This window comes from Magnolia sinica, chromosome 1 (genome assembly GCF_029962835.1).
Source record: "Magnolia sinica isolate HGM2019 chromosome 1, MsV1, whole genome shotgun sequence".
Taxonomy (NCBI): domain Eukaryota; kingdom Viridiplantae; phylum Streptophyta; class Magnoliopsida; order Magnoliales; family Magnoliaceae; genus Magnolia; species Magnolia sinica.
This window is the reverse complement of record NC_080573.1, coordinates 104,405,577-104,429,845: the sequence shown is the minus strand read 5'-3', so window position 1 is coordinate 104,429,845 and position 24,269 is coordinate 104,405,577. Positions and strand designations below refer to the sequence as shown.

The following is a 24,269-nucleotide window of genomic DNA, read 5'->3' as shown; positions in this document are numbered from 1 at the left end:
GTGGAACCAGGTCACTTTGTCCGGCAACCCGTCACTTTACACTGCAACCTCGTCACTTTGTCTAGTGAACCCCGTCACTTTGCACTACAACCTTGTCACTTTGTCTAGTGAACTCCGTCACTTTACACTGCAACCTCGTCACTGTGTCTAGTGAACCCCGTCACTTTGCACTGTAACCTCGTCACTTTGTCTAGTTAACCCCGTCACTTTGCACTGCAACCTCGTCACTGTGTCTAGTGAAACCCGTCACTTTGCACTACAACCTCGTCACTTTATCTAGTGAACCTCGTCACTTTGCACTACAACCTCATCACTTTGTCTAGTGAACCCCGTCACTTTGTATAGTGAACCCCGACAACTTTGTCACTATACAAAGTGAAACCTATCACTTTTTACTGCAACCTTGTCAGTTCATCTAGTGGAACCAGGTCACTTTGTCCAGCAACCTGTCACTTTGCATTGCAACCTCGTCACTTTGTCTAGTGAACCCCGTGACTTTGCACTACAACCTCATCACTGTATTTAGTGAACCTTGTCACTTTGCACTGTAACCTCGTCACTTTGTCTAGTGAACACCGTCACTTTGCACTGCAACCTCGTTACTGTGTCTAGTGAACCCCGTCACTTTGCACTGCAACTTCGTCACTTTGTCTAGTGAACCCCGTCACTTTGCACTGCAACCTCGTCATTGTGTCTAGTGAACCCCGTCACTGTGTCACTGTGGGTTGAACAAATTAGTTTAATTTAGTTAACCTATGTCACGTATCCAATTAATTTTCAAGTGCCTGAGTATCAAGTGTCATGTTGCCAGAGTATTATATAACTCCAAATTATACCGGTTTGCTTTTTGTCTTGAGACTAAAAATATTAAAATTTCGCCAGTATCCACCAATGGGATTGAACTCACCTGGCGACATGTGGAGGGACTTGACTGCACATGCAGTTTGGGGCATCCATGCTGGTTGTAGCGGATTTTCAGTATAGATGGTGAGTCCCACTCTCGCACTGTGGTGCGGCCGTTATTTATTGGACATGCCTGATTTTTTTGGCGAGAGCATCTATCTATGGTGGGGCCCAGAAGATGAATGTCTTGGATCTTAATCCAACACGTGTGCCGCTTAGGCAAGTGTGGAATGTGATTCAAGTTGGAATATCTGACCTAAGACTTGGTTGGACAATCCTAACCGTGAACGAATCTTTCCTACTAAATATGGACTCTGATGTTTGTCTTTTATAGCGTAGTTTTGAAAGGTTACAAGCGTCCAAATAGCAAGGAATTTGTAATCTAGCTAATGAGATGTTGGGCTAATGGATGAGTGCATTAATATGCGTGGATGCTTTTCTCAACAAAACGCAAGAAATGTGTTTTAAAACTTGGAAATTGTTCATATGCCATATAACAAACTCAAATTAAACCATACAAGTCGTGGGCCCTGATTCAGATCGCTTTTAAACCATACAAGCCGTAGCTAGGATAATCACTGCGAACGTTGATGTATGAATCCTGTGCATAGTTCTGCAGTTATAATATGAGCCTGAATTATCCAAAGCTGATATTTCAAGCCTACATGGTAGATAACTAATTAATATAAGTGGGTCTGACCTTACAAACCAAATTTGTTGATTTTAATCCCACACAAAATATTTAACAGGCCACCACACAAAAAAGAAAAAAGAAAAAAAAATAGAAGCCTATATTGATAGGATGATCCAATCCATAACTTGGATACTCCAATTGAACAATCTAAATTGTTATTTTTAATAGGCTACCATGCAACAATTGCATTCATTGGACCTTAAAAAAAAAGAAAAAAAGAAAATAAAAAAACTCCTGAGGAGATCATCCCCAACCACATATTAGCAGAAAGAGCTCCATATAGCCATTATACTCCATGCGAATTGTCATCAACCGACGAGCCTATCAAAAGAAAAAAAAAATTTGAAAGAAATGAAAGAACTTAAAAACATGCTTCTTATGAAATGATTTATTTTGCACATGATTTTCTTCCTGCTTATGAAATGATTTGTATTGCACATGATTTTCTTCCTGCTTAAATGATCATCAACCATAATTCAAGATACATAACTCAATCAATGAAAGCAATAGTTTTCAAAAATCCACCTAGCAGGACCTATGTAACGCCCTGAAAATAGGGGGTCGAGCAGGTACCCAACTCCTGAGTTCCAACGCATCACTTATGCAAAAAATATAATGATGATTTGATATTGTCCATGGTAGTGTATAAAACATGAATGAGATTAAGCTAAATCAGCGAATCATACTCCAGGGGCAATTGAATTTTCGCAAGCGAAAGACTGTGATAAGGGGAGACCATATATATATACCATTGTAAGTCCCCAAAGTATGAACACATTGCCAGTTAAATAGTTACAAGTACTGATTCAAAATTCAAAATGTCAAAAGAGTGGTAGTCCTCTATAAGCATAAACCCTGAAGCCTCGTCGATTCAAAACGGTCTATGTAAACCCGCCTGAATACTGCATGTATGAGAATGCCTCCTCGTCATCCTCAAAGTCCGGCTCCGCCTCATAGGCTACGCCATCATTTGAACCTACAACAGGGTCTGGTTAGTGTGTACAACACTGTCCTGTAACATGGAAGTGAGTGATCAACTCAGTGGAACAATAAAGCAAAGGTTAACATGTTATCAATTCAATTAAGCAGTAATAATAACGTAATACAATCGAACATCCCTAAGTACTGTGATTAATGCAAGAATGATATGAAAAAAATGATGCATGCCCTCGCTTGCGCTCCCTCAGCGACTTCATCTCACGATCGTGTATGAAACACTTCATCAGTGCTTGACCTGCTATGCTAAACGCACACGTAATGCAGTGCATGCACGTGATTAGCCAGGTTGCTTACGTAGGTTTATTCATACAGCAGGATTGGGAAGCTAAGGTACCTCATATTAATTCTCAAACGATGACCCATTTTAGAGTCGTCAGTCCTAGTAAATCTCATACAATGTTACAGTTCTACGTCACTGCAAAGGGTTCGTCACCTTATCAGTGCAAGCTTGATATGTACTCTTGTTGCTACGTAAAGGCTCGTCGCCTCTACGCGATCTTAGAGTACGCTCGAGGTCACTACAAAGGGCTCGTCACCTTATCAGTGTAGGCCGACAGCTCGAATACAGTGTCCTATACCATCGTATTCGGCTCACGAGGCTGTGTTGCTCACTGGACACTACGGGGAGGCTCGTCACCCCAGCGTAGGCCGACAGCTCTACCACGGTGTCCCATACCATCATGCCCGGCTCATGAGTCTTAGCGGATCAAGGTACCAAGGTTAATGGAATTTTCAGTGGTAAGTTGGTACCTTAGGTTCAAGCAGTAGCATCCATACATAGTGAACATATATCGGGTTAATCGGGTTACTTGACGAGCTCGACTGGTATGAGCGCACCTCGAGTTAATCGACATGAAGTGCATAAGTACTCTATGTGGCCTAACCACTGTCGACAACCAAAGTACGGCTCGGATTCATCGAACACGTCTTACGTGGTAAAACAACCTTAGCCACCAAAACAGAGCTTGTTACCGATTGCCTGGACTATACCATAGTCTCGAACACATTTGAATATGAGAAATATGTACACATGACAATCATACAGCATTTAACAATCAATGCAAACATGGAAAGCATTTGAATGTATAATGAAACACATATAACATGCCATTCTACATATACATATTCTACACAAATCATGCTATTTTGATTACAACAACTTGAAGGAATTTATGCATATAACTACGGTAGTTGGGAATCTTATCCTAATGACCCTATTAAGTACAATTCATCTAACTACTTCACATACAATCATTGTGTCAGACACTTATACTACACATATCAACATACACAACATATGTTGATTACAACATATATGTGGATAAATCCTTGCAACATGGAGTTGTCACGCACATAACAATTCATGTATTTGCATTCCATAGACATGGCTAACACAAATCATAATTTCATGTCCATTCAGACATTTCAACAAACACATAGACTGCACACTTTAACATACATGTATTAGACTAGTTATAACATATATCCTGGTAAGCCCTTTTACAAAGGAGTTGCCACATACACAATGAACATATATTCATGGTTAATAATCATGGCAAGCACAGATCCAAATTCCATATTCATTCAATCATATCAACAAACACATGAAATATATTATATTCAACATAATTCATATATATGTGTAAAGCGCGGGAAACGTCGTATTTAAGCATGTGATAGCAATCAAGTCAGTCATAAATCATTAACTGACATTGAAATCCTTAAAAATCAAAACCTAAACGTTTATAGTCCGCACCTTACGTCGGTAAACGCATATCGAACTCAGTTTGTATACTGAGTCTGTGTCTACGGCACCACAACAACCTATATCAGGGAATGGGTTAGCTATTTCATCTATTACAATAGTTGAAAACCCTAAAACAGGTTAGGGTTAGGATTTCTTTCCCAAGTACGGAATCAGAATCACCCGTATAGCGATACAAGGATGGTGGTTAAGCATGTGGAGCGTTAAGGAAAGATCCCGACAACTAACTCCCACTCTCACTCATTTCTCCTCACGTTCTCCTTCTCTTTTCTCTCTCTTTTCTTCTTAGGGTTTGGAAATTCGTATGTGGTGAGAGAGAAGTGGGTTTAGGCCTTTATATAGGCCCAGGTCTGATGGAAATGGCCCCAGGGTCAAGGTATACTTAGGTTATACCTAAAGGGCGTCTGTTTCTGCCCAACGGAGCACTTCTGGTGGCCCCTTTTTCACATGCAGTTGGACTTAAGTTCCCTGACCATGGATCTAGGTCATACTGAGTTTTTGTTCCGATCGGGTTTATAGATCGACCGTGGTGGACCAGTTTCAGTTCAACAGTCACCGTCACTCGATCAGGGCCACAAGTACATTGCCATGTATAGAAAATTTCTCCTGATTCGAGGGTGTATTTGGGTCAGATTCTGACGGTCTGAATCCTTATATTTGGTCCACAGGCGACACGACTCAGTTTACTTAAATTCGACCTTTATTTTTAAAGATATTCACGTTTCTCACACACTTTACTCTGGGCTCAAGTTGTGTATTTCTAGACACAATTAAGACTTGATTTCTGAAGGAGTTGTCAAGTCCAGTAATGTGGTCATGGCTATATAGTTTTGTGGTTATTGGACTTTTAACGTGCGGTCCAAGTCTGATACGGAGTTTCGGTGTGCTCCCGAGAGCAACCGGGTTTAGGGATGGATTCTAGATTTCAGGGTAATGTAGTATCAATGATTCTGCATGATTTGGGTCTTGCAGATCATATTTAAAGTGATTAGTGCTAATTTCACAAGTACTCTAGTTTAACACTTGCTAACATTAACCCAATTTCTAAAGGTTTTAGTCCTGGGTGATTTCTCCTCGAGGTGGTACTCGGGTCCTTGTACGAATTTTTCTGAGATGTTACAATCTACCCCCTTTAGAGAAAAATTTCATCTTTAAAATTAGTACCTTTTCGTACTCCTCGAGAATCTGAGGGTAGTTCTTTTGGACCTCGGCTTCTGTTTCCTAAGTAGCCTCTTTCTCCGTGTGATGCGTCCACAGTACCTTCACAAGTGGGATAACCTTGCTACGCAGCACTTGTTCCTTCTTATCTAGGACACGCGTCGGTCGTAATACATATGTAGCATCCTCGCTCAACTGTACCTGCTCCCATCTGATAATGTGGGAAGGATCGGGAATGTATTTCTTCAGCATAGAGACATGAAATACGTTATGAACGGTTACGAGTGAAGTGAGCAAAGTAAGGTGGTACGCTACCGCCTCCACTCGATCAAGTATTTGGAATGGGCCAATGAATCGAGGCATGAGCTTTCCCTTCTTGCCAAATCGAAGGACTCCCTTCATGGGGAAAACTTTAAGGAACACATGGTCCCCAACCTCGAACTCTAATGGTCACCATCTCGTATCGGCGTAGCTCTTTTATCTGCTCTGTGTTACCAAAAGTTGACGCCTGATAATGTCGACTTTCTCTGAAGTCACCTGAACTAACTCTGGGCCAAACAGGCTCTTCTCGCCAACCTCTGCCCAGTAATACAGTGCCCCACACGGACGCCCATACAGTGCCTCATAAGGAGCCATGCCAATACTCACCTGGAAGGCATTGTTATAGGTGAACTATGCATAAGGAAGACAGTCATCCCAACTGTCCTTGAAATTCAGCACACAGGCTCGCAGCATATCTTCCAACACCTGATTTTCTCATTCCGTCTGCCTGTCAGTTTGTGGGTGGAACGCGGTACTGAACTTCAACTTCACACCCATCGCTTCCTGGATACGAGTCCAGAAGATAGATGTGAATCGCGTGTCTTGGTCCAACACGATCTCCAATGAAACTCCATGCAGATGCACTATCTCCTTGATGTACAACCTGGCCAACTCGTCTGCAGAGTTCAAAACTCTGATAGGGAGGAAATGAGCCGATTTCGTCAACCGGTCCACGATCACCCATATGGAGTCATACCCCTTCCTTGTCTTTCGTAGCCCTGAGATGAAATTTATAGAGATGAAGTCCCACTTCTATTCAGCAATGGGCATGGGCTGAAGTAGTCCAGGAGGTCGGCGATGTTCGACCTTGACCTGCTAGCACGTGAGACAGCATGATACATACTCTGCTAGGTGGGCCTTCATGTTGTCCCACCAGTACTACCTTTTTACGTCACGATACATCTTCGTACTGCTAGGATGCATTGCCATCGTTGAATTGTGAGTAGCCTCGAGAACTTCCTTCCTCAAGTCAGGAAGGTTCGAGATGCATAGGCGACCTTGGTAACATAAGCCTTCATCCGTACCAACTCTCCATTCGGTGTCCTCATCGTTGCTAGCCTGTTCTCTCATCTTCGCCAATAGCTCATCGTCTTTCTGAGCCGCGATGATCCTATCATCAATAAGGGGCCATACCCGAATATGCGCGATGCCCTCATACGGCTCCTCCACCGAGAGTTTCTGCTCAAAGTCTTGCACAAACTCAACCATGTCCCACTCTGCTATCATCAGCAGAGCCGTAAATGCCAATGCCTTCTTGCGGCTCAACGCGTCTGCCACAAGGTTGGCCTTGCCAAGATGGTAAGAGACTTCAAACTTGAAGTCTTTCAGGGTCTCCATCCATCGTCGCTGCCTCATATCCAAATCCCTCTGCATGAATATGTACCTAAGGCTCTTGTGGTCGCAAAAGAACTCAAACTCTTCTCCATAGAGGTAATGTCTCTAGAGCTTCAGTGCAAAGATGACAATTGCTAACTCTAGGTCGTGTGTAGGGTAGTTCTCCTCGTGTTTCCTCAACTGTCTCGAGGCATAAGCAATCATCCTGTCCTTCTGCATAAGGACACAACCCAAACCAACGTGGGACGCGTCGGTGTATATAGTGTACTTAACCCCTTGCTCTGGCAATACTAGCACAAGGGTGGATATTAGCTTGTCCTTCAGCTCTTGAAAAGTTGTTTCCGCCTTCTTATTCCAGGTGAATTTTAGATCCTTTCGTGTCAACTGAGATAGCGGTCTGGCAATCTTGGAGAAGTCCCTAATAAATCGATGGTAGTACCCTGCCAGATCAAGAAAGCTCCTCACCTCAGTAGCTGAACCAAGCTGTTCCCAGTCTTGAACCGCGACGTCCTTAGCAAGGTCAACTGCTATCCCTTCTTTAGACACCACATGTCCCATGAACTTGACTTCTTCCTTCCAGAAGTCACACTTCTTGTACTTTGCAAACAACTGGTTCTTCCTGAGCGTATCGAAGACTGCCCGGAGGTGCTCCTCGTGATCTTCCCGACTCTTGGAGTATATCAGAATGTCATCTATAAACACGATGACGAATCAGAACAGAAACGGCCGAAACACCCTGTTCATCAGGTCCATGAACATGACCGGTGCGTTCATAAGGCCGAACGACATGACCAGAAACTCATAGTGCCCAAAACTGGTCTTGAAGGCCGTCTTCTACACGTCTTCATTCCTGACGCACAACTGGTGATACCCAGACTGTAAATCGATCTTCGTGAAGTACTACGCCGCCTTCAACTGATCAAACAGATCGTCTATCCTGGGTAAAGGATACTTGTTCTTCATCGTCACCTGGTTCAACTTGCGATAATCAATGCACAATCACAGCGACCCATCCTTATTCTTCACAAACAACACAGGTGCTCTCCAAGGAGACACACTCGGCCGTATGAAGCCAGTATCTAACAGATCATTGATCTGTTTCCTCAATTCCTCCATGTTTTCTCTACTTTCCTCCTCGCTTTCATACTCCTTACTGGCTGTCTCGTCCTCACTCTCATCGAGTCGGGCTTGCCGCTGTCGTGGCCCAATTTCCATCTGATTGAGAGTAGTTTCGTTGATGTAATGCGTCGGCACCGGCATTTCTGCCCCAAGTCTATAGCCAAACTCACGTGTAATCTTGCATATGAGTCGGTTGAATGGGAGTGAATTAGATGCTCTAGTGGAGCATGCGGTAAGAACTATTTGTCGCAAAACATGCGTAGGCACGCACAACTTCTCTCCCTGCCCGACTTGGTACAAGAAATCTACCATCAGATGGGTGCACTCGCTGCGGTTGCTCCACCTGGGGGCACATTGTACATGAAGATGTGGTGGAGCAGGCAAAAGTCGTCAGTCATATTGGTTGCTAGGAGGCTGTTGTTTGGATTCCAGTGGGCCAGTTGTCCACAAAGGAATCGCGTGTGGCGATCCCTTTAACGTGCACTCCTCAAATTCTTCTCGCTTGCATTGATCTCGCCAAGTGGCATTCTCATGAGTCGGGCTATTAAGCCATCATCAATTATGGCCTCTCGATATCTACCCACTGGGATCTTGAACTGCAAGAGTTCCAGCATAGGCTCTTAAATGTGAGCGTAGAAGGCTCGGACTGTGCCCACATTTGCACGGTACTCACCCTCGAATACAGGACCCCACCCGGCCTCGACCAGGTGCTCCATCACCAGATATTTTTCAAAGATCCTTTCATCCACATGAGCTTCAAAAAGGACCCTGCGACCATAAAATCTCCCATGAGACAGATTCGCCGGTAGGGCTCTTTCGAGGGGAGCCTGGGGATCGAGATCCCGCTTCGTCCTCATCTCACGATCGACGCTTGCACTTGTGGTGGCGCCTCTCGGTCTCCTTGCATGAGTAGGGCGACTAGGCCCGGCTTCATCCACAGGAGCCCTTTTCTTTCCCATGATAGAGAGAATGGTGGAAATTGAGAAAAACGTTGTCACAAGCTCGAATAGAGCCATTGGAGTGGAATGATATGTGAGGAATAGGGTGGGTTGTTGGACTTGGAGGTATATGAGACACAAATGAGAGATTTGTGCACTCAAATCGAAGGAAAAGAGAGAGATAGGAGAGGGTTTTAATGGAAAACGATGGAGGGGTGTGTGTATTGAAGGAAAATGGGGAAATGGGTGGATGGAGGGGAGATTTGAGAGAGAAACAAGGGTTTTTAAAGAAAAAGGAGAGCTTGGAGGGGTAGGTTATGAAGAGAAAAAGCATTGGGAGGGGTTTAAACCATCCCAACGTGCGTCAGTGGGCCACACAACACCCTAGAGGCGGTTGTCCGAACCGGCCCGCCCGGCCAGGCCCGCCAGGCGGTGAGGCCTCGCGAAACAGCGAGGCCCTCGCCGACCTATGGATAAACTGACGATGACTCGAGGGTGGGGCGAGTTCCTCCTACCCCATGGACCCTAAAAATGTGTGGGTACCATCCTGGGTTCCCCTGGAAGTGTCCCCTTTAGCCCCCGACTCCCTCTTGAGTTGTTTCAGGTCACTTCGAGTACTTTCTGATGTATATTCGCATTTATCGATTTGTTGATGGCTGGGATGGGGTAAATCATGGTCTAAACCCATTGATTGATAGTCTAGGGGTGATCCGGGGTCGTCTCAAGTGATCACGGATGTGTACCAACCCGATCTCAGCGATCGTTTTCGATAAATTTCGCTAATTGGCGAAACTAGGAAACCTAAGCTTGTTTCTACATTTTTCTTGCACCCACCTAGGTCTAAATGCGTCAACGCACATTGTGTGACCATAACCCAGGTCCGGTTTAATCCAAATTATGCTCTGATACCAACTTGTAATGCCCTGAAAATCGGGGGTCGAGCAGGTACCCAACTCCCGAGTTCCAACGCATCACTTATGCAACAAATATAATGATGATTTGATGTTGTCCATGGTAGTGTATAAAACATGAATGAGATTAAGATAAATCAGCGAATCAGACTCTAGGGACAGTTGAATTTTTGCAAGCGGAAGACTGTGATAAGGGGAGACCATATATATATATACCATTGTAAGTCTCCAAAGTATGAACACATTGCCGGTTAAATAGTTACAAGTACTAATTTAAAATATAAAATGTTAAAAGAGTGGTAGTCCTCTATAAGAATTAACCCTGAAGCTCCGTCGTTCTGAATGGTCTATGTAAACCCGCCTGAATACTGCATGTATGAGAATGCCTCCTCGTTATCCTTAAAGTCCGGCTCTGCCTCGCAGGCTACGCCATCATCTGAACCTATAACAGGTCTGGTTGGTGTGTATAACACCATCCTATAACGTGGGAGTGAGTGATCAACTCAGTGGAATAATAAAGCAAAGGTTAACATGTTATCAATTCAGTCAAGCAGTAATGATAACGCAATACAATCGAACATCCCTAAGTACTGTGATTAATGCAAGAATGATATGAAAAAAAATGATGCATGCCCTCGCTTACACTCCCTCAGTGCTTCATCTCACGATTGCGCATGAAACACTTCCTCAGTGCTTGACCTGCTACGCCAAACACACACGTAATACGGTGCATGCATGTGATTAGCCAGGTTATTTACTTAGGTTTATTCATACAGAAGGATTGGGAAGCTAAGGTACCTCCCTTATATCAATTCCCAAATGATGATCCATTCTAAGGTCATCAGTCCTAGTAAATCTCATACGATGTTACGGTTCTAAGTCACTGCAAAGGGCTCATCACCTTATCAGTGCAGGCCTAGTATGTACTCTTGTTGCAACGTAAAGGCTCGTCACCTCTACGCGGTCTTAGAGTATGCTCGTGGTCACTACAAAGGGCTCGTCACCTTATCAGTGTAGGCCGATAGCTCGAATACAGTGTCCCATACCACCGTATTTGGTTCACGAGGCTGTGTTGCTCACTGGACACTACGGGGAGGCTCGTCACCCCAGCGTAGGCTGATAGCTCGATCACGGTGTCCCATACCACCATGTCCGACTCATGAGTCTTAGTGGATCGAGGTATCAAGGTTAACGGGATTTCTAGTGGTAAGTTGGTACCTTAGGTTCAAGTAGTAGCATCTATACATGGTGAACATACATCAGGTTAATCAGGTTACTTGACGAGTTCGATTGGTACGAGCGCACTTCGAGTTAATCGACATGAAGTGCGTAAGCACTCTATGTGGCCTAACCATTGTCGACAACCAAAGTACGGCTCGGATTCATCGAACACGTCCTACGTGGCGAAATAACCTTAGCCACCAAAACAGAGCTTATTACCGATTGCCTAGACTATACTATAGTCCCGAACACATTTGAATATGAGAAATATATATACATGACAATCATACAGCATTTAACAATCAATGCAAACATGGAAAGCATTTGAATGTATAATGAAACACATATAACATGCCATTCTACATATACGTATTCTACACAAATCACGCTATTTTGATTACAACAACTTGAAGGAATTTATGCATATAACTACGGTAGTTGGGAATCCCATCCCAACGACCCTATTAAGTACAATTCATCTAACTACTTCACATACAATCATTGTGTCAGACACTTATACTACACATATCAACATACACAACATATGTTGATTACAACATATATGTGGATAAATCCTTGCAACATGGAGTTGTCACGCACATAACAATTCATGTATTTGCATTCCATAGACATGGCTAACACAAATCATAATTCCATGTCCATTCAGACATTTCAACAAACACATAGACTATACACTTTAACATACATGTATTAGACTAGTTATAACATATATCCTGGTAAGCCCTTTTACAAAGGAGTTGCCACATACACAACGAACATATATTCATGGTTAATAATCATGGCAAGCACAGATCCAAATTCCATATTCATTCAATCATATCAACAAACACATGAAATACATTATATTCAACATAATTCATATATATGTGTAAAGCGCGGGAAACGTCGTATTTAAGCATGTGATAGCAATCAAGTCAGTCATAAATTATTAACTGACATTGAAATCCTTAAAAACCATAACCTAAACATTTATAGTCCACACCTTACGTTGGTAAACGCGTATCGAACTCAGTTTGTATACCGAGTCTGTGTCTACGGCACCACAACAACCTATATCAAGGAATAAGTTAGCTATTTCATCTATTACAATAGTTGAAAACCCTAAAACAGGTTAGGATTAGGATTTCTTTACCAAGTACGGAATCAGAATCACCCATATAGCGATACAAGGATGGTGGTTAAGCACGTGGAGCGTCAAGGAAAGATCCCGACAACTAACTCCCACTCTCACTCATTTCTCCTCGCGTTCTCCTTCTCTTTTCTCTCTCTTTTCTTCCTAGGGTTTGGAAATTCATATGTAGTGAGAGAGAAGTGGGTTTAGGCCTTTATATAGGCCCAGGTCTGATGGAAATGGCCCCAGGGCCAAGGTATACTTATGTTATACCCAAAGGGCGTATGTTTCAGCCCAACGGAGCACTTCTGGTGGCCCCTTTTTCACATGCGGTCGGACTTAAGTTCCCTGACCATGGATGTAGGTCAGGCTGAGTTTTCGTTCCGATCGGATTTACAGATCGACCGTGGCGGACCAGTTTTAGTTCAACAGTCACCGTCACTCGATCAGGGCCACAAGTACATTGCCATGTATGGGAAAGTTCTCCTAATCCGAGGGTGTATTTGAGTCAGATTCTGACCATCTGAATTCTTATATTTGGGCCGCAGGCGACACGACTCAGTTTACTTAAATTTGACCTTTATTTATAAAGATATTCATGTTTCTCACATACTTTGCTTGGGCTCAAGTTGTGTATTTCTAGATGCAATTAAGACTTGATTTTCGAGAGAGTTGTCAAGTTCAGTAATGCAGTCATGACTGTATAGTTTTGCAGTTATTGGACTTTCGACGTACGGTCCAGGTCCGATACGGAGTTTCAGTGTGCTCCCGAGAGCAACCGGCTTTAGGGATGGATTCTAGATTTTAGGGTAATGTAGCGTCAATGATTTTGCATGGTTTGGGTCTTGCAGATCATATTTAAAGTTATTAGTACTAATTTCATAAGTACTTTAGTTTAACACTTGCTAATATTAACCTAATTTCTAAAGGTTTTGGGCTTGGGTGATTTCTGCTTAAGGTGGTACTCGGGTCCTTGTACGGATTTTTTCGAGACGTTACAACCTACCATGAGAAAAATAAAAATTCTTAAGGAGCCCTATGTATGCCTATAACTTTTCTAAAATATAAGTTACAAGTAACTTTGTGCAGCAGATGGTGCTTAGGAGAGGAAAATTACCTAGGACTCTCTCAAGCTATAACTTTTTTACACTTGAAAGTTGCAAAAAATTTACAAGTAATGTGGGTATTTTTTGACTGATGAAGGAGAATTTTGGCCTGAATTCCATACACAACAATACCCTTCATGAATTCAATCAGAGCATAATTGCATCCCGTAACAACTATGATAATATTAAAAAATAAAATCAAAGCACATACCTTCCATTAAAAAGATTTTCATGATTGTAAGTATGTTTCATACCTTTACATTTCACATGACTGTAGTGTAATCATTTTGCCCAGCATCAGTTGTGCAACCAATTTTTTTTCGTTCAAAATTCATTGGCCCCTGATGATGAAAGTGGATCGTAAGTATGTTTCATAAATTTTGTATAAGAAAAAGGTAAAAAAAAAAAAAAGGAAAATTTACAGAGTTGAAATCAAATATATCTCCTTAGGAAAGATATTCCATAAATTTCATTAAGTAGACACCACAGTTAAACCTGCTAATACCATACAGAGATAGGTAAATATTATTAAATAAGAGTAAATTCACATTTTTAAATAGAAAATGACTTACGAATTTGGTTGCTGGGGGCATTCTTGGTCTATAGAGACAGTAAATCCATCACATTCTATTTCACAATTTTTTAATAAATGGATCTTCAAACGTGAAACCTACATTTATAATGAAGAAGTATAAAGTACTTTCACAATCACAATTTTTTAAGTTGAATGTTCTTCCATTGAAAAAATTAATATACATACCATCGTATTGATGTAGGTTGATGTTTGGTGACCTTTGAGAGAGTTGTAAATTGAAAATATTTTTCTCTTCAAGTCAATGACAAACAAGTACCAATGGGACATTTCATTTAGTGAGATCATAATTTTTTCTTTATTCTTTAGCTCGTAAGGAATCTTCCTTATAATACATTCAATTTTTTCATCATTACCATCATAATATATATCTTCAATTTTCCTGTCTCCTTTTGCTATAATTCTCGTTGTACGCACATATTTCTGCAATGGTTCAATTTAAATTAAATTAACATAATTTAAACACAAATTACTTATACATGATAATTTTGATACACATATAAATGAGAAAGCTTACATGAAATCATGCGTTGAAGAAGTGGCATTTTAACAAATTATGCCCACCACTATTTCTCGAATAGCCATCAATTTGGTATACTTGGATATAACCTACATCAAATTTAATATATTAATCAATTAAGTCATATCCATGAATGATGGATCATACCTCCTCGTAATATAACATTTAAATTATACCTCATCATCTACCCATTTCATTGGATTCAATAATGACTCTAAGGATCTCCTTTCGACACGAAGTGGGCCAAATGTTTCATCCCTAAGGACATATGTTATCGTATTAGTACAAAAAGATTAAAAAAATAAGTGGGTGAAATAAAAATTAAATACTTAAAGCATCTTACTTGATTTTATTCTGAGTTTTAAGAGTCGTAATTGCATTCACCTCTTCTTAGGATAACATATAATCATCACTCTTTTCCATATGTGATTGGATTCCAGGAGTTTCACATATACTTTTACCTTTGGTTTTACATTCAGTGTATGGAGATTATAAGACTTTTGAAGGAATCCTCTTTCTACCCTGCTCTTTGACACGCTTCACTAAAGAGTTTTGATTTATAACAAAAATCTCTTTTATCTTCGTATTCGCATGAAAAGGAGTAGAAACTTGTGGTATGTTAGAATTTACTTGCATGTCCTTGATTATCTCACATGATGTAGCTTCCCAATCGCGGTTTCTCTTTAACTCTTTCACTTCATCAGACAACCGTTGTATGATTATTTCTTTATCAACTATCTTATCTCTTAACTCTTTATTTTTTATCAGTAATTCTCTGTACTCACTATTGTCTTCATTTTTCTTATTCTATATAAAAAAACATAATATCTTATTTAGATTAAAGTATTTCTAATTATTATGGATGAAAAATAAATACATATGAAAAAAGTTTATTGTGATTACTTGTATCATTAAATTCTTTATAATGTTTAAAAATTTAGGTTCAAATTGTCTGCACATTTCGTTGACTGTACTTAATATCTCCTGTATAAAAATTACAAGAATCAATGAAATGGAATTAGTATTCTAACGCATTGTGATCTATAAAATATACACAAAATTTAAATAATTGTTGTATTCAGAATAATTACATTTTTTTCTTTAATTTGTAAAAATATAGGCTCCAAACGACTACATGTTTCTTGGGTGATATTTGATGCCTATATGTAAATCACAGTAAAGATAATAAGGAATTAGTATCACAAGATAACATGATTCAAAAAATATATGCATATATAAAATATTTGTTAAGTGGAAAACAGTTACAATTTTCTTTAACATGTTGACCAATTTAGATTCCAAATGATGGCACATTTCTTCTGTAGTGTTTGATGTATCCTGTAGGCCAATTAAAAATATAAATATTTTTTAATGTGTGATCACTATTCATTGTATATCAAATATAAAAAAGAAACACGAATCACTTACAAGAAGAGGTAGTAGATTTCTCTCTTCAAACATAGGCTTTATTTCTTCAATAACCTGATGGATATAAATATATAAATGTATATACTTTATTTGAATAAATTAAATATTAATTTTAAAATCTTAATTGAGTTATATAATTGATTACCTGAGAGTAGATGAGATTATCAATATATTTCCTATGTGTGTTAGCATGTTGGTAACCACCTTCTACTCATCTCAATAAATGTGGATATACTATTTTTGTTGTTAACATTGGTTGATGAATGATGTGCTCTTGTAACCATGACTATGCATAAAATAAATTCATATGAGAAAGACATATGAGAACAAAAAGAAAAAAATTGATAAAAGTATTTGTTTACTTACTTCTAATATCATGATACATCCGTTCACATAGCTCTTCTTCTCCTCCACACATTTAGAAATACTTTTAACTAAGAACTCATAAACAACAGTAGCCCTCATAACTATTCAACTTTTCTAGGTTATTCACATAGTGCAACAAGAATTTCGGTGTGGCATGATTTGAAGTTGGAAATAAAATTGTATTAAATATATACAAAATAAAGAGTTTACTAAAGTCGGCTAAACATTCATCCAAAGTTTCTTCCATCTACCTCTTAATATTCTCCCCAATCAAATTCCTCAATATAAGAGTGTTCGAAAAATATTTGTTTTAAAAATTTTTATTGCAAACATCTAGTTTCTTCTTCATATCTAAAGACTCTCCATTCATACTTAACCCCAATATCAAAGCAATGTCTTGGGGTTTAATAAATAGCATATTTCTTCTAATGATGAAACTTTTAGTTTCGTTATCCCATCTACGTATAATAGTATTTAAAAATGTGCGTTGAACTGCTAACCTTGGAAAACGTAAAATTCTTTAAAAGGAGTGGTTGAAATTGCTTTTTTATGTTCATCTTTTAAATTAATTTGATTGATAAAATCAAAAAATTTTGATGGGGTACATCTGGTGTTGTAATCATAGTTTTTTGATTGAACTGACTCACCTTGCAATCATGAAAATTAATAACGATTAAGGCCATACATAACTTTTGTATCTCATTTTAAAATTTTATTTAAAAAAATGAAGAAACATAAGGAGAAGTTACTCACCATGTTAAGCACAATATGCTTTTGAAGAACCTGTCAAATGAAAGGGATAGACACCTGCTTAAGGACAAAAGATTGTTGGTCAAAAAAATATTTCTTTACAAAGAGAAGATGCCCTATATAGTGACGATTATTTATCAGTCTAATTTTGTGCAGAATATCATGAATTGGTGCAACCAGGCGCAACCTTGATTAAAAATCTAGAAACAACATGTAGCTTATGCTGCACGCTATGTAACTTATGTGTCAGGCTTCAAAGGGGTGAATGCTACACTACACATAATTAGCTATTTAAAACACTGATCAGGATTTTAGCCTTTGAATTGGAACATATATCAATGGTCCAAACCGGTTAATGACAAATCTCACTTTTTATGGTGGAAAGACAACAAATAAAAGCTCTAAATAGGATATTTCAACCCTATCAAATAATCAGTTTTTGTATTTAGAAAAAGCTCAAATCCAACCATTAGTCTCAACATGTCTTATTGTCATATGTTGTGGTGTGTTCAAGCAAACCTCTATATTGGATGTATTCATCTAATTCTATACTTCTCTTGCCACTCATTCATCTCAATATCCTCAATTCAATTATGTCGTCATGTGAATATGTTGCATGCATGGATGGTTGATGCTATAAAAAATGGGGGAATATTCAGAACATTATGAACATTGCATCATCTACTTAGTCCCCCCATACATTCTGTTATCTACGCCAAACAAATTTTATACCACTACTTCCATCAAGTTTTTAATATTTTTTATGTAACACTCGAAACTTCCTATTATGATATTACTTTTCTGATTGCAGCAAGACCAACTGTGGATATTGCACACGGGTTAGAAGTTGATATCACAGTTGGGGATGAATTACAAAGTGATTGAATTGGATGTCAAAAGTAAGTTCTTTTTCAATTCACAAGAGTAGAGACTGCAGCAGATTTTTGTGTTTACTTAGTTTATCTTTCCATTTCTTGGTCCTTGGCTAAGAACATTAATTGTAAAACAGCGCTAACAATCCTCAAAACACCTAGAATTCCATGGCAGCTAGGTAGAATATGGCGTGCCCTGGAATTAAAGTTCTAGAACGCAACTGATAAGATTAATGTTAGGACTAGGACTGTTTCCTTCGGAACCCTTGGCCCTCTATGGCCTCTTTTGCTGTTTACATTGCTGCACTTCATATGGATTTTTTTTTCTCCTGATCACGTTCTACCATACAAATAGATTTAGTTAGGTTTTGTTGCTTCTAAATGATCTTTAACAAATGAAGATTTCAGAAGATGCAACCCCAATTAGCAGTGTATCGGATCCCTCCAAACCTAAGCAAGGTAAGTAGGAGTCATCTGTGATTTGGGGAACAAAAGGAGGAATTCTACCAAATGCAAGGTGGGTTCATTCTGTGCTTGACTTTTGGAATCGATGTTCGTATTTGGTAGTGCTTCTCGGCAGGCCTACAATTTTGTCCCAGTAATAGTATATGCATACAATGTCCACTGCCCTCTGTCTTGATAGTCAAGTTGTTTAAAGCAGATACGATCTGGGGCATGACTTGTGGCAGTGTCTGATTTCGTAAGGTGGTGGGCCATGAAACTTTGAAAGATGAAGAAATGGAGTGATCTATCATGAATTCTATTCAAATGATGCCTCAACTGATTCCCATTTGCCCTTTTCTAACTTGAAAAATCTCTATAATCTTTACATTAGTTCTATTGCCCTTCTTTGTAAGGTGTCCATAACAAGTGTTTCTTTTCCATGCTATCAAAAGGCGATGGAGATACAGTCTAATCTACACTGGTAGAGTGGACCGGACAACGGACCATCCCAAATGTGTTCATAAACGGAAAGCACATCGGTGGATGCAATAGTATGCCCTTGCCCCCCCCCCCAATTGTCATTATTTTTTCTTTTATCATTTATGGTCAAATGCTGGTTTTTCTTACATGTTGGATTTGGATTGATGCAAATGTAACAGTGAAACACAATGACGGGAAGCTGGTGCTATTGCTGACGGAAGCAGGTGCTATTGCCAATGCCTCCTCTTAGAACACTCTATTATGTTGGATATTATGTTTAGTATATAGCCTAATGACTGAGAAAATTTGGAAAGAAAAATAAAGGGTAGAAGTCATAATAGTACTTGAATGTGTTATCAAGCTACTGCTTTTAAGTATGTGAAAGAGAAATAAGGGGAGAAGTCATAATAGTGCTTGAATGTGTTATCATCTTCTCTTTGGAGAGAGATAGCCTCTTCGAAAATAAGATTTTCACAATGAGGGTAAACAAACAAGACATACTTAGAACGTACATGTGCCATAGAAATCAATATATCATCATCAATATAAAACCATATAAAATAAAAACCGAAGAAATCTATCACCAACCATGTTACCTATCTTTATATCACATTAAACAATGCATAAGTGGAAACAACTTAAAACATAAAAAATTCAGATTCGCCATAGGAAGAATCCTGAAAATCTCCTATTAGTCTACATGCACACAGGCAATTCAAAAACAGCATCCAATGTTCCTCATTTAAAAATCCGGTATCTGAACCATTCATTCAGTGGGTCCATTGCAGATCACAAAAAATAGCCTTGAAAAAAAAGGATTTTAAATGGAGGAAAAAATAAATAAAAATAAATAATCTGTAAAAAATTATATAAAAAAATTAAAATACCTGTGAGGTGGGGTGGATCTTCGATGGATGAATAGACGAAATAGCAGAAATCGGCTATCGGCTGCCTGAGGGAAAATGGGCAAGAGGGATTGTGAGAGATTGGGGAAAGAGGGCCTCCGATCTTCAAAAAAAAAACCTCTCTTTTTCTTCCACTTTGATGAAATCCATCTGTAAAAGGAAAGAAATTGAAATTAGAAACAAGGGGAGAAGAAATCTCTAAAAAATCACCGCGAACCGGAAATGGAAAGTGCCGTTCATGGTGCCGTTGCCGTTAGGGAGGACGACGGAGAGATTTTTTCATGGTGCCGTTGCCATTAGGGAAGACGGCAGAGAGATTTTTTTTTTTTTTTTTAATATGAAACGGAAACGGATTTGCTAGTCCTACGTGGCAGGCGCGGTGAGATGGACCAATGATATTGCGGGAGGTAGAGACTCTCTGCCTCCCGAAGGCAGAGGATTCGGACTCTTCAGTTTATAATGGTTTGCTGTGACTTAAATTACAATGGATCTACAATAGCTTTGAGCATGTTCTTAGCATTATAGGGTTTGTGAATTTGGGAACCCTCTTGTTCACAATCGTCTCCTGGGCATGGTTGGATGACGGAATCTTTCTTAACATTCATACATCCCTTAGATTGGATGTGGATTGGCTAAATTCTGTTGTTTGCTTTGTCTCATGGGCATGGTTTTGTGGTGGAATCAATTCTAATTCTCATACCTCTCATCTCTTGAAAATTAGATCAAAGGAAGTTCAACTTTGGTTTTTAATGTGATATCTTCTGACTGGATGAAGATGGGACTCTGATTCCAGTTGTGTTCGTGAATCAAGAATAGATCTCCCTGATCTCTACAAGTAGATCCTTGGCACCCTAGTTTCCCACCTTTAAATTTATTAGTTTTTAATTAATCTATTCACAATTATTCCCTTAATTCTCCTTGATTTAGATTACATCTTATTCTAGTTCTAGTTTTGGTTACTTTCAGATTACGTGCAAGGTTCAGTCCCTGTGGATTCGACCTCGGTCTTACCGAGATTATTACTACATCGTAACCCTATACTTGGGGTGTGAACATTTGCTCCCAGTTGTGAAATGATAGTTACATCGATTAATTATGTAGCTTTTCGAAAACACTTTTAAAAAACCACTAAATGGAATTTCTATATTAATCATATATAGGTTATATATTGAGCCGAGTCGAGTTGAGGTGGGCCAAGCTCGGCTCGACTGGTCCATGTTATACTCGAGCTTGAGCTCGCCTTGGAGCTCAACATTGAAGCTTGGCTTGTTTGCCAAAGCTGTCGAGTCGAGTTTGAGTCGAGCTAGTGGTTCGAGTTGAGTTGAGTTTACCTTGAGTCAAGTCGAGCTTGTTCGTATGTTAATTTATTATATTTTTGGCTAAAAAATACAAATTAAATGTCAATAATGTTAAGTTTAAAATGTCTCATATGCCACATTACTAAGATAAAAAAAGATTGTCACATAAACCTCTAGATTCTATCATACCACAAAACCACATGTTGGTTCTCAACATCAAATCAAAGAGTTAAAATATATTAGAAAATATAAAACATTAATAAAAAATTTTAAAGCTTACATTCTTTCAAGCATTCTGGACCTCGTCTTTACTTCTATTCTCCTCCTCAAACTCTTTAACATCGAAATTGCTACCGCCCCAAACTGCATGCAACCAATCTTGCATACATATCAGTGCTTCAACTATATTCAAAGCGAGTGAGCTTCGATACTTATTAACTACCTTGCTCTCGGTGTTAAAAGATGATTCTGATGCCACGGTCGAAATTGGAATTGATAAAATGTCTCATGCCATCACCGAAAGTTTAGAATATTCATGAGCTCTCGACTTCCACCACTGCAAAACATCGAAATCATCTTCTTGTAGCCTTATGACCGAATCCTTTAGATACTTATCCACTTTGGATTCAGTTTTATGCATCTTCATTTATTCGTCATCTAAAAAAGACAAAGTCACGAAGTCTCTTGCCCATAGTAGAAGACCTACCCGCAGTTTGAGTAGTACCTATTGCACTTGATGTTTCGGCCGAATTACCAACATATGAAGTGAACAACTCTTCAATTGTAGCATTAATAATGGCGGTCTCTGTTGAAACTCTTTTGGAACTGGAATAAAGTGATTCGAAAATAAATCTAACCATTGCCATCTTATATCATAGATCTACGACAACTGTAATGGCCATTAACAAGTGGCATTCAGCTCAATACTTATCAAATTTCATCTGCATTCCTAAAGCCATCGCTTGTAAAAAATCTGGACCATCAGCGACACACTTTTTTAGCACATCTATAATGAAAATAATTTCAGGAAGAAATTAATTTGCCGTAGGATACTTATTTTCTAAAAAAATCTTCGTGCAGTCGTAAAAAACTTTGAGAAACTGATGAACATCTTTATCTTTCTTCCAGTCTTCATCACTTGGAAAGTATGTGTACATTTATTGTGCGATGCAAGTTCAGGGAATGCAACTTTAAATTCTAAAGCCACATCCAACATTTCATAAGTTGAATTCCAGCACGTGCAGACATCCAACTTCAATTGCTGTTTAGATTTCAAATCTAAACATTGGATTATATCATTCCACTTACTCAGTCTTAAAAGTGACCCCCTTATGTATTTAACACTATCTCGTATGTTAGCAATCGTTGAATCAATTACTTTCCACCCCTCTTATACAATCAAGTTAAGTATGTGATCACAACATCTGACTTGAAATATTTTACCTTCAAAGAATAAATTTCTTGCAGCCTTGAACTGAGTACATAAGAAAGAAACCAAAGTATCATTAGAAGAGGCATTATCTAAAGTAATTGAAGAATTTTTTTCAATGCCCCACTCAACAAGACAGTTGTAAATGCAGTCGGACAGTACCACATCGGTATGAGGAGGAGGAATGTAGTGGAAGTTTAAAATCCCCTTTTGTAGTTTCCAATTCGCATCAACGAAGTGTGCGGTCATTGACATATATCTCTTTCTTTGATTTGAGGCTGTCCACATATTTGAAGTTAAACTTATTCTGGATACGAATGCCAGAAGAGCTTTCAAGTTAGCTTTCTCAATAACATACATCTTCATGCACTCTCTTTTCATTGTAATATGAGATGCCTTCTCACATTTGGAATTTAAAAATTTGTAAAATTTCATAAAAACTTTGCTTTTTGCCATGTTAAATGGCTTGTCATTAACAATTACCAACCTCACAAATCACTTTTTCAATTTTTTCGGATCATACTTATGCGTTGAGAGTGTAGCTTGAGAGTCGTTATCTTCAAAAATGGTAAATGAAAGCAATTGCTGGACTCCACCCTTCAATGTTCTTGGTTTCTTCACACATTTATCAAGATGCCTCTGAAAGTGTGTAACGCCCCGATCATTTCAATACCCGAGTATTGAAAGTTCTTGAGCATTACTAAGAATTTAACATAATATATATGTGTGTAATACAAACCTAACTATCCTAACCTTACATCTAATCCCTGACACAAATCTAACTCTTGAGAATAGTCCCCACCCATAAATCAAGTCATTCGACCGTTGATCACGTAGTTTGATACATGGACATTCCACTAACTAAATCAACGAATAACCCCTTCATCCATGATGATTTCAACATAAGTTCTTTTATACTAAGTACTTAGAAATGTGCCTACAACCATGCAGACCCATTAGATTTCACAAAACTCTCAGATCAGCAATAATTATGAAAATGCCATTAACTTAGACCACTGAATTCTAGATCACATGGTTCCCATGATCCTTTTAATGTGAAATTTCACACCATATCTATGTATCATAAATTAGTTGTACAAGTGATTTTTAACCCTCAGATCATTGTACAAGTAGCTCAATTTACAAATCATTCTGTAACCGTTGATTTTGGTGTCCATCGAACAAGAAAACCTCATATGTCATAGTCGGGCATTTCCCTTCATGTGGATAGAATGGATTCACTCTTAAACATCACAAGTGCGCCCCACTTACAAGTGCGTGTGCACAGTGTACGTGCACCAGCAATGCACTTGACCCGACTAAGTTCGAAGAGAGAAGAGAGTCCTTTCCCGCCACACGACCGTTCAAATGGGCCAATTGTTGCCATCGTTTAGGACCCACCATCCTGGCCATATGGGTAAGCTGAACCATCCAATAGAAGCAGACGAGGCTTCTGACCAATACCCCGTAACTTTCAATAAGAGAGGATTGGTGATCGCTCTCATTTTACTGGATGTTTAGGCCATCACTTCGCGATCAACTCGTTGGGCCACGTCGATCATAGATCTTAAACGCCTCCTCCT

The 24,269-nt window shown here is 39.2% G+C and overlaps 3 long non-coding RNA genes across 4 annotated transcripts; all 3 read right to left on the bottom strand.

Annotated features, from left to right (window-relative positions):
* Positions 1-1,676: 1,676 nt before the first annotated feature.
* Positions 1,677-20,403, bottom strand: LOC131252919 (uncharacterized). The gene is made up of 2 exons (XR_009174744.1): positions 19,942-20,403; positions 1,677-1,918 (listed from the first exon to the last, which is right to left on the bottom strand). It is a non-coding gene; the product is annotated as an uncharacterized LOC131252919 (long non-coding RNA).
* Positions 14,065-14,766, bottom strand: LOC131252913 (uncharacterized). The gene is made up of 4 exons (XR_009174742.1): positions 14,712-14,766; positions 14,363-14,617; positions 14,175-14,272; positions 14,065-14,097 (listed from the first exon to the last, which is right to left on the bottom strand). It is a non-coding gene; the product is annotated as an uncharacterized LOC131252913 (long non-coding RNA).
* Positions 14,868-15,988, bottom strand: LOC131252924 (uncharacterized). Of its 2 annotated transcripts, XR_009174750.1 has the most exons (4): positions 15,806-15,988; positions 15,618-15,698; positions 15,058-15,521; positions 14,888-14,972 (listed from the first exon to the last, which is right to left on the bottom strand). It is a non-coding gene; the product is annotated as an uncharacterized LOC131252924 (long non-coding RNA). The 2 variants fall into 2 exon arrangements; XR_009174746.1 differs by having other exon boundaries at positions 14,868-15,521.
* Positions 20,404-24,269: the final 3,866 nt, after the last annotated feature.